This window comes from Uloborus diversus, chromosome 4, assembly GCF_026930045.1.
Source record: "Uloborus diversus isolate 005 chromosome 4, Udiv.v.3.1, whole genome shotgun sequence".
Taxonomy (NCBI): Eukaryota; Metazoa; Arthropoda; class Arachnida; order Araneae; family Uloboridae; genus Uloborus; species Uloborus diversus.
The window spans coordinates 61904355-61916643 of NC_072734.1; positions in this window are offsets into that span (position 1 = coordinate 61904355).

A 12289-nucleotide genomic window follows, 5' to 3' on the forward strand; every position below is an offset into this window, starting at 1 on the left:
AACACCATCGATAATACTTTTAAACATAATTTTTGAAGTTGGCGCAAAAACGATCGATAAAATCATTCACAGCCATAACTCAACTACAAGTATAAATTTAACCAGGTCCAGTTTCTTCACTAGCACATGCATATTTGAGTTACGATATAAATGTTTCGTTCCTAACTTTGGATGATTTTTTGATAAAAATATGAACGAAGCATGCTTACAATGGATTTTACTTTTTGTTTTTGCGCCAACTTCAAAAATTATGTTTAAAAGTATTATCGATGGTGTTTAAAGAATAAAATTATTTTTCACTTTTTAGAGCAATTTTGAAGTCGGTTCTATTTTTTTTTCAAAATTTTTTTATTTTATTCTTTTTAGTGTAAATGTTGATATTTCAGTAAAAGTAAGAAGTTACCTAGTAAGAAGTTCGGCTCTATATCACTGTATTGCTTTAGAAAAGCCTTTATTCAAAATTATCATTACAATTACTATTAATGTTACTGTAATTATGCACCAAGCTTTTATAACAATGAGTTTCCTATTGTCGCGTAGATGATGATAGCGAAGACAATGTGAAAGCCAAATGAAGCGAATACTCGTTAGTCTCAACTCGAGATCTTTATTCAGAACCACGAATGAACGTTACATCTCCTAATATACAACTTGAGAAAGTGCTGGAACTTTCCAGACTTGGAAAGATACAGAAATTAATAGAACATTCGAGAAAATACGGGAAAACAGTAGAAACGAAATTTTAGTAAAACTCACGTTGTCCTAGTCGGGATTTGAACCTGGGTTGCTCGTGTGGGAGGCGAGAATTCTACCACTGAGCCACCGTTATCCACGGAAGAAAAGTGCGAACTTCGCTACAATATCATTGGAAATTGCATAAAATTTACTGTTTTTTGCCCATAACTTTTTTTCTAAAGAACAAATATGGTCAAACAAAGTAATGGGACCTAAGTTGAGCCATCCCCTATCCATTAAAAAAAGAATCATCAAAATCGGTTCACTAGGTGAGACGCTATGAGTGGACAAACAAAAAAAAAAAACATACATACGGTATGAACTGATAACCGCCTCCTTTTTGAAGTCGGTTAAAAAGTTTTAGCCGTAACATTCAACTACAAAACATAACAATACAATTATTCGTACAATATCTGTAAAAAAAAAGAGTATTTTAATCTGCTTTTGTAATGTGTATTCTTGTGCTAGGTACGTATTATCATCCAATTGTTTGAGCAAAAAGGTTTCCCGTCGCATATTGCTTGAAGATAATCTTGCTTTAAGGATCTTGAATACTACTTGATGCAATGGTTATGGATTCTTAAAATTCAGTGGCAGAAATTTCATGCTCACATTGCTCAGCTGATTGATTTTTTGTAATGCTGCAGTGTACAAGAAAATACTTTTTCGTCTTCCTCTCTTCATCTCCTTAACGCTCTTCAATCATTGTGATAAAACTGTGAAGGTATTTCAATTTTTCCAATTTGGTTTATAGGAATTCCCGAGTACCGATTTTGAACAAGTTCAGTATATAGAGAGGTAAAAATTGAAGGGAGTTAAAAATAGCGTTCATAATACCGGGTATTCATTAGGGTGGTTCACAAAATTTTTTTTTCGAGCTAAAGTCCAGGACACCCCCTATTTTTTTAGACTTACTAATAGTATTATGGTGTAAAAGTTTTAGCTTCTTACTCAAATATTGTGCTCAATGACCCCCTAATTTAACACAAGCCATAGTATAGAAAATGCTACAAGTTTAGAAATATTTCATTCCCCTAGCTGTTTTTTTTTTTTTTTTTTTTGTAAATAATTATTTTAATGCAATATAGATGCATATTACTAGTGTATATTATAGTATAATGCATTGTTTTTTCAGTTTAATGTTTTTTTAATTCCCTTCTCCATAGGTATGAAGTTTGGGGGAGGAGGTTGAGTACCCTTTTCAGTTGAAATAGGAAGCTAAAGCCAGTATTATTCTTCCAGTATATTACTGTCCACAAGTCTAAAAATATTGAGGGGTGTCCCGTTTATCTAAGAGAAACTTTTTTTTTTTTTTTACATGTACGTATATTTGAACCACTTCAGTGTTCATATTATAGGGTGTTCAGAGTACAGAGAGGTCAGCCTATGCTAAGTCTATGGAGTTTCGCTGGGACCATCAAAATGTGTTCAGAATATCGGGGTGTTCGCATTAAGGAGTGTTCAGATAGAGAGAGTCCACTGTGTATCCTCCAAGAAAATGTTTTTTTTTTCTATCGTTATCTTGTCTAGTTTTGTAGACCAAGTACAATGCCATATTAGTATGATTATGTTCAAAATTGCACTGAATATATAATCATCTTGATATTGGTTATTTCCTCCTACATTATGAAAGTTTTCCCTTTTTATTCAATACTAGCGGTAACCGCACTGCTTTGCCCGTAGTAGAAAATTAAAAGTTTATTTGGTTCGCCTGTAATAATGGATGATGAAAAATATGATAATTTACTTGTTCACGTTATGATAATTTGTTCAATTAAATGTTCTTAAAATTAGAATAGAAAAGAACAAAATCGAATTTCCGAAAAATCGCTTCCAGGTGCTCAAACCCATGCAATGAACTGATTTTTTGCCAAATTTCACGAAAAGGCTCACTTCTAGGCGCTAGGAGCGTAACAGGCATCCAGAGATCTAGATATCCAGGGATCCAGATGTACATACTTTCAGCTTTATTATTAGTAAAGATTGACAAATGTAGTTCAGCTGACAAGACGAAAGTATGCTCTTGAAAACCGTCTGTAAAATAGCTAGTCTGAAACCGTCTTTTGGTGCTCTATCTAATATTTAAACATTATGAGTGTTGAGAATTGTTAACATTTGTCATCCCCAAAGAATCGTTTTTTCAAAATCGGAAAAAAAAAACAAACAAACTCTCTCTTATATGAAAAACAATTAACTTTTCAAAGTCGGGGGAAGGGGCAATTTCCCCATGAAGCCGCTAAATATCGAATCTGCCTCCACCATAATAATGCTAGAGTAAAAGTATTTATTTGCTTTTAGATCATTACGCCAAAAATTCTATTTCTTCTATGACCATGCCATATTCACATTGCGTCTTACTATTCTTTTATTCGCATTGAGAACAGAAACAGAGTAAGTCCGGGACCTATGACCTTTTGCACTAAATGAAAATTGTGGCTCATGAATAAAGTGCTTCGTTGTACAAAGATTCATTTCCTCCTATTTACATAAAAATATGGTGAAACCACATCTAACTCAATAACGCAAAAAATGGGACTTAAGCCCTTTCTGAAATAATCCATTCAATTAGCTTGAATTTATGAACTGTAAATATCTGGATCAATAGTTAGCTCGATGAAAGCTGTAAATTTAATTATCTATTGTCCGAAACTAAAATTTTAGTAGAGGAGAGATTTTTATTTTGGCTGGTTGCCAACCAATTGGAATCCATTAAGATCAATTCTACAGGTAGCAGCAGCAAAAAGGCCTTTTTTACATCGGTGGTGATGCCAAGTTTGGCTATCTTATAATTGATGAGATTTCATTCCAAATCAAACCATCAAATATCCGAATCCATTTGACTAGACTTCCAAAGTTTTATAAAATGTCTATTCTTTTCTTAACATAATCAAAGTTTTTTTTTAAAATTAATTTTTAATTCCTTTTACGAAAAAGGAATTATTGTATTCGCGAAAATATTTTCACTCAAAAATCGACCTTAATTCCAAGTTTGCTCACCCCCGAATGAATGTTGAGTTTTTTTTTTTTTTTTCCGACTCGACCACACGTGGATAAGTGCCTAAGAACGTATAGACACGCAAAATATCCATTTTGACGATTCCCGAATTAGTTACAACGAGTTTTCTCGTGACGTCTGTATGTAAGTATGTATGTATGTGAGTTTGTTCGTATGTGTGTATGTATGTCACATAACTCAAGAACGGTTGAAAAGAAGTTGAAATTTGACGAAGAAAGTTGAAATTTGGTACGTAGACTCCTAGTGGAGTCTAGTTGTGCACCTCCCTTTTGGTTGCATTCGGGTGTTTATAAGGGGGTCTTTTGCCCTTTTTTGGAAGGAAATCAGTGTTAATTTCGATGTAAACTTAAGTGGTGTTACAATTTGGCGGACACTTGGCAATATATCGCCAGTCTTTTGGTCGCCAAGTTTTGTCGCCGACTTGGCGACAAATTTGGCGGATTTTTCTTTTTTTTTATAAATCTGATTTTAAATTGGCTACTGTTGGTGATATTTAGAGAGTAAACTATTGAATCACATTAAAATTACCAATAATGGGAAAATGACATTAAACTGGAATAAAAGGAAGTCATGTGAGGCACACATCAGCTCGTTTCTTTCTTTCTTTTTTTTTTATCGTCAGAGATTTTCTGCTGCTCTTTCAGTAGTTTCATAGAATATACTATTATCTTCGGCAAAAACGGCTCCCTACTCTAATTCTACTGGTTCCATGAAAATATACTAATATATTTTTATTTATTTCACCAACTTGTATTTTGATCTGCCAGGAAATTTTTGGAGCAATGTAATAATGTGGGCTTGAAGTATTCATCTAACAAAACAAACTTTCCACCGAGGAAAATTATACGAAAGAAACTAACAAAAAGTTGTTTTAAGAGAACATAACAAAAAACTTTCGTTATTCATCGTTTCGTTTGATAGCATTTGCCTGTCAACATTTGATAGTGTGATTTGGATTCAGCTGTTATACATTGTATCAACTGTATGCTGTGGATCAGGCACGTAGCTAGAACTTTGTTAAGGGGGAGGGTCCAAGGTTGCACGAACTTCAAAAGAGGAGGCATGCTAAGCAGAATTAGTAGCTGATAATTACACAAGATAAGATAAATCCAATTAAAACTGATTATTAAAATATGATAATTAACTAAAATTAATTAAATAATTGAAATTAATAGAGTCATTAGTTAAAATTAGTTAACAAAAATTTTATGTTAAGTCGTAAATTAATTATTGTCAGTTTGTAAATTAACATTAAACTGAAAGTTATCACATACAAAGTTTCCAAATATGGGTGAACCTCTGTCCTCCTGAAAATAAGTGATATATTTTCTATTAGTAAAAAGGACACAATAAAAGAAAAACTGAAAACGAAAACTGCACTAGAAATTACTTGGAAAATGCATGCGATAATTTAATGAAATATTAAAGCTTTGTAATATATTTCATTTGTACTTATGCCATTTTATTTGAAAACTAGAAAGCCACCCGTCAAATTGTTTCAACTCTTCTTCATTTGAACGAAGCAATTCGCAACTCCAGCGCTCGAATACGCTACCTTGCGGTGAGTTACAAAACTGTCGGAAAAACTAAAACTTTGCCACGTTGCGTTCCATGTGTGTCTGTTGACGTAAACACAGGCAGTTTGTTCTGAGTATTTATTAACGCAATCGATGTGTCTTAATTCGATTTCTGTAGCTTTCAGCTACAAAAATTGTATCGTCCCTTAGTAGTATTCTCGAACTTCTCAGAATAAAGTTAGTTTTCCTTATTTCCTTCTAAAATGTGAGTTGATTGAGAAATGGTTAAAGCGAAAACTCTGGATTAACAAACTTGGATTACGTTATACAAGGTAAATTTTTTTATTGTTTTGTATGAATTTGTAAGAATATGGGTTTTTTTTAAATCTTAAATTAATTTAACTAACCATAGTTTACAGCAGCATTCAGTTGGAATAGACAGTATGCAAAATATTTTCTTGAATATATTATCGTAGAACAAAATGAAAAATGTTTAACCGAGAAAGAATTTACTTTATTCCTTTTATTCTCAGCTGAAAGGTTTCGCCAAATTTGTTTAGGGTTATAGTTTTAGTATTGTGCGAGCAAAGTAACCTTGTCGAGATTTCGCGTTTTTAGTAAAACCATTTTTAATTTTTATCATGAGTGGAATAAAATGGTAGTAAGATTACAGAATTCGATAAGTTAAAAGAAATAATGGTCATTCAACTGAAAAGAAAACTACTACCATATTTCCGTGAGAATTTTGTTGATGATTTGCATAACATGACATAATTAAATCGTAACTCAGAAATTAGAAACATCGAAACAGAAAAATTTTAAATTAACCGATTCGGGAATTTGAGAGAAATAACTCAGCTACAAATGCAAAACAATAAGCGCTAGCCAAGCAAGGCAAAGAAGTATCATCTTCTTTTGATAATAATTTGTAATGTCATATTAAATACTCTAGCATTAATTGTTATTCTTGTCAGGCCACAATTATTATTCAGTTTCATCAAGAATTGATAAATATCGAATTCAACATCGTGGAAATGGCTGCTTAGAACTACGAATTACGTAGTTTGCATTAATGTTTGACGTTTAGTAATGCTTCTTGAATTCTCATTTCTTTCTACGTGGGCCAGAATATCCACAAGACTTTGAAAATTAATTTAAAAAGAATAAAGCGAAAAAATCATGCATACGAACACAATTTACTAGACTTATTAGCATTTTCTTCGTTACCACGTGCGTTTGTTTTAGTTTTCTCGTCCGCCATTAGACAGTGACTGCATTGCCCCCTATTCGCAACTCCAGCGCTCGAATACGTTACCTTGCGGAGATTTACAAAACTGCCGACATAACTAAAACATTGCGTTCCATGTATTCATTTTGGGCAAAACAAATAGTTTGTTATGTGTATTTTTTTTATTTGCGTAATTCATCATTTCGAATCGTCATCCGCAACAGCGTAACTTCAAAAATATCTGATATAAACTGTGAGTACACATTTTATTTATCTTGTTCTGACTGAATTTGAATAAATATCAGTTTCTCAATTCGATGAAAAAAAAACTTAACAACATTGACTGGACACTTTTCCTTAACCTAATTCCACATAAATGATTCAAATAACCTTTGTTACTACAGTATCCTACTGAAATACACAGTATGCAAATAAATTTTCTTGAAAATATTTATCGCAGAACAGGTTGAAAAATCCAGAAAGAACGTTAAGAATTTGAGCAATAAAAAATAAAAGTTCGCGAAAAATCTGTTTATAGGGTTATGGTTTAAAAATTGTGTGAAAGAATAATGTATCTTGACAAGATTTCGCATATCAGGTAAATCATTTAAATGACGAATGAATTAAATGCATGATTTCTTTTGATATCCAATCATATAATCATAGAAATAAATTATCTAGTGTTAAACGTTACTCTTGACAGTCTGTCACGTATGTGCACTATGTGACAAAAATGTCAACAAATGCCGGAAATGTCACGAAACTGAACTTAATATGTACTAATGTATAGAAAAACGGTACAAAATGAAAATGCCGTTCGAAGCGAACCAAAAATTTATGAATTCCGTATTCAACATCGTGAAAATGGCTGCTTCAGAACAACTTACTGTGTGTTCTGCATAATTTTTTACTTTCGTAATACTTTTTGATTCCTAATCTCTTTCTACATGGGTCAGAATAACCAAAAGACTTTGAAAAATCTTTTCAAATGAATAAAGAACAAAAAATCAAACAACTGAACAAAAATATCTTTCATTTCCTAAGTTTAGAAGCAATTTATATGTTACAGCGTGCGTTTGTTTTAGTTTTTTCATCGGCCATTAGACAGTGGCTGCAGCGCCCCCTATAGTTTGTTAGCGTTGCGAATAGTTCGTTGGAGTTGCGAATTGCCTGTTTGGTGAATTTTTAACCGACTTCAAAAAGGAGGCGGTTATCAGTTCATACCGTATGTATGTTTTTTTTTTTTTTGTTTGTCCACTCATAGCGTCTCACCTAGTGAACCGATTTTGATGATTCTTTTTTTAATGGATAGAGGATGGCTCAACTTAGGTCCCATTACTTTGTTTGACCATATTTGTTCTTTAGATAAAAAGTTATTGGCAAAAAACAGTAAATTTCCCTATTAAATGATTAAAATCATATTGTAGCGAAGCTCGCTCTTTTCATCCGTGGATAACGGTGGCTCAGTGGTAGAATTCCCGTCTCCCACACGAGCAACCCGGATTCAAATCCCGACTAGGACAAAGTGAATTTTACTAAAATTTCGTTTCTACTGTTTCCCGTATTTTCTCGAATGTTCTATTAATTTCTGTATCTTTTCAAGTCTGGAAAGTTCCAGCACTTTTTCAAGTTGTATATAAGGAGATGTAACGTTCATTCGTGGTTCTGAATAAAGATCTCGAGTTGAGACTAACGAGTATTCGTACATTTGGCTTTCACATTGTCTTCGCTATCTTCATCTACGCGACAATATGAAACTCATTGTTATAAAAGTTTGGTGCCATATAACTGTAACATTAATAGTAATTGTAATGATAATTTTGAATAAAGGCTTTTCTAAAGCAATACAGTGATATAGAGCCGCACTTCTTACTAGGTAACTTCTTACTTTTACTGAAATATCTACATTGACACTAAAAAGAATGAAATAAAAAAATTTTGAAAAAAAAAAAAATAGAACCGACTTCAAAATTGCTCTAAAAAGTGAAAAATAATTTTATTCTTTAAACACCTTCGATAATACTTTTAAACATAATTTTTGAAGTTGGCGCAAAAACAAAAAGTAAAATCCATTGTAACCATGCTTCGTTCATATTTTTATCAAAAAATCATCCAAATTTAGGAACGAAACATTTATATCGTTACTCAAATATGCTGTCATCAATGCGTAATGCATGTGGTAGTGAAGAAACTGGACCTGGTTAAATTTATACTTGTAGTTGAGTTATGGCTGTGAATGATTTTATCGATCGTTTTTGCGCCAACTTCAAAAATTATGTTTAAAAGTATTATCGAAGGTGTTTAAAGAATAAAATTATTTTTCACTTTTTAGAGCAATTTTGAAGTCGGTTCTATTTTTTTTTTCAAAAATTTTTTATGATAGTTGAAATTTTAACTCTAACACCAGTGGATTAACCCTAAACTCAAGTAGATAGCGTTCATTATTTTCGTTTCTTCATTCCTCTGAGATGACACAGTCTTACCAGTAAAACTGTTAAGTAACCGGATCGAGTTCAGCCTTGTCACAATAAAGCCCTTCCCTGCATGTTAAACCAAAGCTTCACTGGATACGCGTCTTATTCGGAACTCCAGCGCTCGAATACGCTACCTTGCGGTGATTTACAAAACTGCAAATGAAACTAAAACATTGCCACGTTGCGTTCCACGTGTGTCTGTTGACGTAAACACAGGCAGTTTTTTCTGAGTATTTATTAACGCAATCGATGTGTCTTAGTTTGCTTTCAGCTACAGAAATTAATTCGTCCCTTAGTAGTATTCTCGAGCTTCTCAAAATAATGTTAGTTTTCATTATTTCCTTAATAATTGGTAAAAGCGAAAATACTGGATTAACAAACTTGGATAACGTTATACAAGGTAAAAAATTTTATTGTTTTGTATGAATTTGTAAGAATATGGGTTTTTTTTTAATCTTAAATTAATTAAACTTACCATATTTTACAGCAGCATTTAGTTGGAATGGACAGTATGCAAAATATTTTCTTGAATATATTATCGTAGAACAAAATGAAAAATGTTTAACCGAGAAAGAATTTACTTCATTCCTTTTATTCTCAGCTGAAAGGTATCGCTAAATTTGTTTAGGGTTATAGTTTTGGTATTGTGCGAGCAAAGTAGCCTTGGCGAGATTTCGCGTTTTTAGTTAAACCATTTTCAATTTTTATCATGAGTGGAATAAAATGGTAGTAAGATTACAGAATTCGATAAGTAAAAAGAAATAATTGTCAATCAACTGAAAAGAAAACTACCACCATATATCCGTGAGAATTTTTTTGATGATTTGCATAACATGACACAATTAAATCGTAACTCAGAAATTAGAAAAATCGAAACAGAAAATTTTTAAATCAACCGATTCGGGAATTCAAGAGAAATAACTCAGCTACAAATGGAAAACAAGCGCTAGCCAAAGCAAAGCAAAGAAGTATCATCTTCTTTTGGTAATAATTTGTAATGTCATATTAAATTTTCTAGCATTATTTGTTATTCTTGTCAGGCCACAATTATTATTTAGTTTTATCAAGAATTGATAAATATCGAATTCAACATCGTGAAAATGGTTGCTTAGAACTATTCGCAACTCCAACGAACTATAGGGGGCACTGCAGTCACTGTCTAATGGCGGAATTGAAAACTAAAACAAACGCATGTGGTAACGAAGAAAATGCTAAAAGTGTTGTGATTTTTGTTCGTATGTATGATTTTTTCGCTTTATTCATTTGAAAAGATTTTTCAAAGTCTTTTGGTTATTCTGACCCATATAGAAAGAGATTAGAAACCAAAAAGTATTACGAAAGTAAACAATTAATGCAGAACACACAGTAAGTTGTTCTGAAGCAGCCATTTTCACGATGTTGAATTCGGAATTCATAAATTTTTGGTTCGCTTCGAACGGCATTTTCATTTTGTACCATTTTTTCTATACATTAGTACATATTAAGTTCAGTTTCGTGACATTTCCAGCATTTGTTGACATTTTTGTCACATAGTGCACATACGTGGCAGACTGTCAAGAGTAACGTTTAACACTAGATAATTTATTTCTATGACTATATGATTGGATATCCAAAGAAATCATGCATTTAATTCATTCGTCATGGAAATGATTTACCTGATATGCGAAATCTTGTCAAGATACATTATTCTTTCACATAATTTTAAAACCATAAGCCTATAAACAGATTTTTGGCGAACTTTTATTTTTTATTGTTCAAATTCTTAACGTTCTTTCTGGATTTTTCAATCTGTTCTGCGATAAATATTTTCAAGAAAATTTATTTGCATACTGTCTATTTCAGTAGGATACTGTAGTAACAAAGGTTATTTAAATCATTTATGTGGAATTAGGTTAAGGAAAAGTGTCCAGTCAATGTTGTTAAGTTCGTTTTTTTTTTCCATCGAATTGAAAAACTGATTCAAATTCACTCAGAACAAAATAAATAAAATGTGTACTCACAGTTTATATATGGTGGTAGTTTTCTTTTCAGTTGATTGACCATTATTTCTTTTTGCTTATCGAATTCTGTAATCTTACTATCATTTTATTCCACTCATGATAAAAATTAAAAATGGTTTAACTAAAAATGCGAAAACTCGCCAAGGCTACTTTGCTTGCACAATACTAAAACTACTATAACCCTAAACAAATTTGGCGAAACCTTTCAGCTGAGAATAAAAGGAATAAAGTAAATTCTTTCTCGGTTAAACATTTTTCATTTTGTTCTACGATAATAAATTCAAGAAAATATTTTGCATACTGTCCATTCCAACTAAATGCTGCTGTAAAATATGATTAGTTAAATTAATTTAAGATTAAAAAAAACTCATATTCTTACAAATTCATACAAAACAATAAAAAATTTTACCTGGTATTACGTTATCCAATTTTGTTAATCCAGACTTTTCTTGTTTACGCTTCCACCATTTAATACTTTTTTGAAAGAAATAAGAAAAACTAACATTATTTTGAGAAGCTCGAGAATACTACTAAGGGACGAATTAATTTCTGTAGCTGAAAGCAAACTAAGACACATCGATTGCGTTAATAAATACTCAGAACAAACTGCCTGTGTTTACGTCAACAGACACACGTGATGCGCAACGTGGCAATGTTTTAGGTGCAGACGCAGTTTTATAAATCACCGCAAGGTAGCGTATTCGAGCGCTGGAGTTCCGAATGAACTTTGCATTGATGTTTGACGTTTAGTAATGCTTCTTGAATTCTCATTTCTTTCTACGTGGGTCAGAATATCAACAAGACTTTGAAAATTAATTTAAAAAGAATAAAGCGAAAAAATCATACGTACGAACAAAAATCACAACACTTTTAGCATTTTCTTCGTTACCATGTGCGTTTGTTTTAGTTTTCAATTCCGCCATTAGACAGTGACTTCAGTGCCCCCTATAGTTCGTTGGAGTTGTGAATCAGGCTCAGTCATTTCAATAAAAGTTGTAGTATAAAAACAATCAATCAAACAAAAAACCTGGTCAGACTCCAGCGACATCTGTTGGGTTTTGTGGCAATTTTTAACACTAGACGTTAAATCCCGGTTATCACAAATTTGCCATTTCAACTGCGCTTGCGCGCGGACTTCGCTTTTTGGACTTTCTGTTTTGAGATTTCGTGTTGCTTGTTTATATTTAGGCTGAGCGAGAGTCCCACCAAATTAATGAATGCGATTAGAATATTTTCACAGCGATTTCGTGATATATTATATGAAACTACGGATATGAATAACTGATAATCTTAAGAGAAATATGACACTTCAATATTTA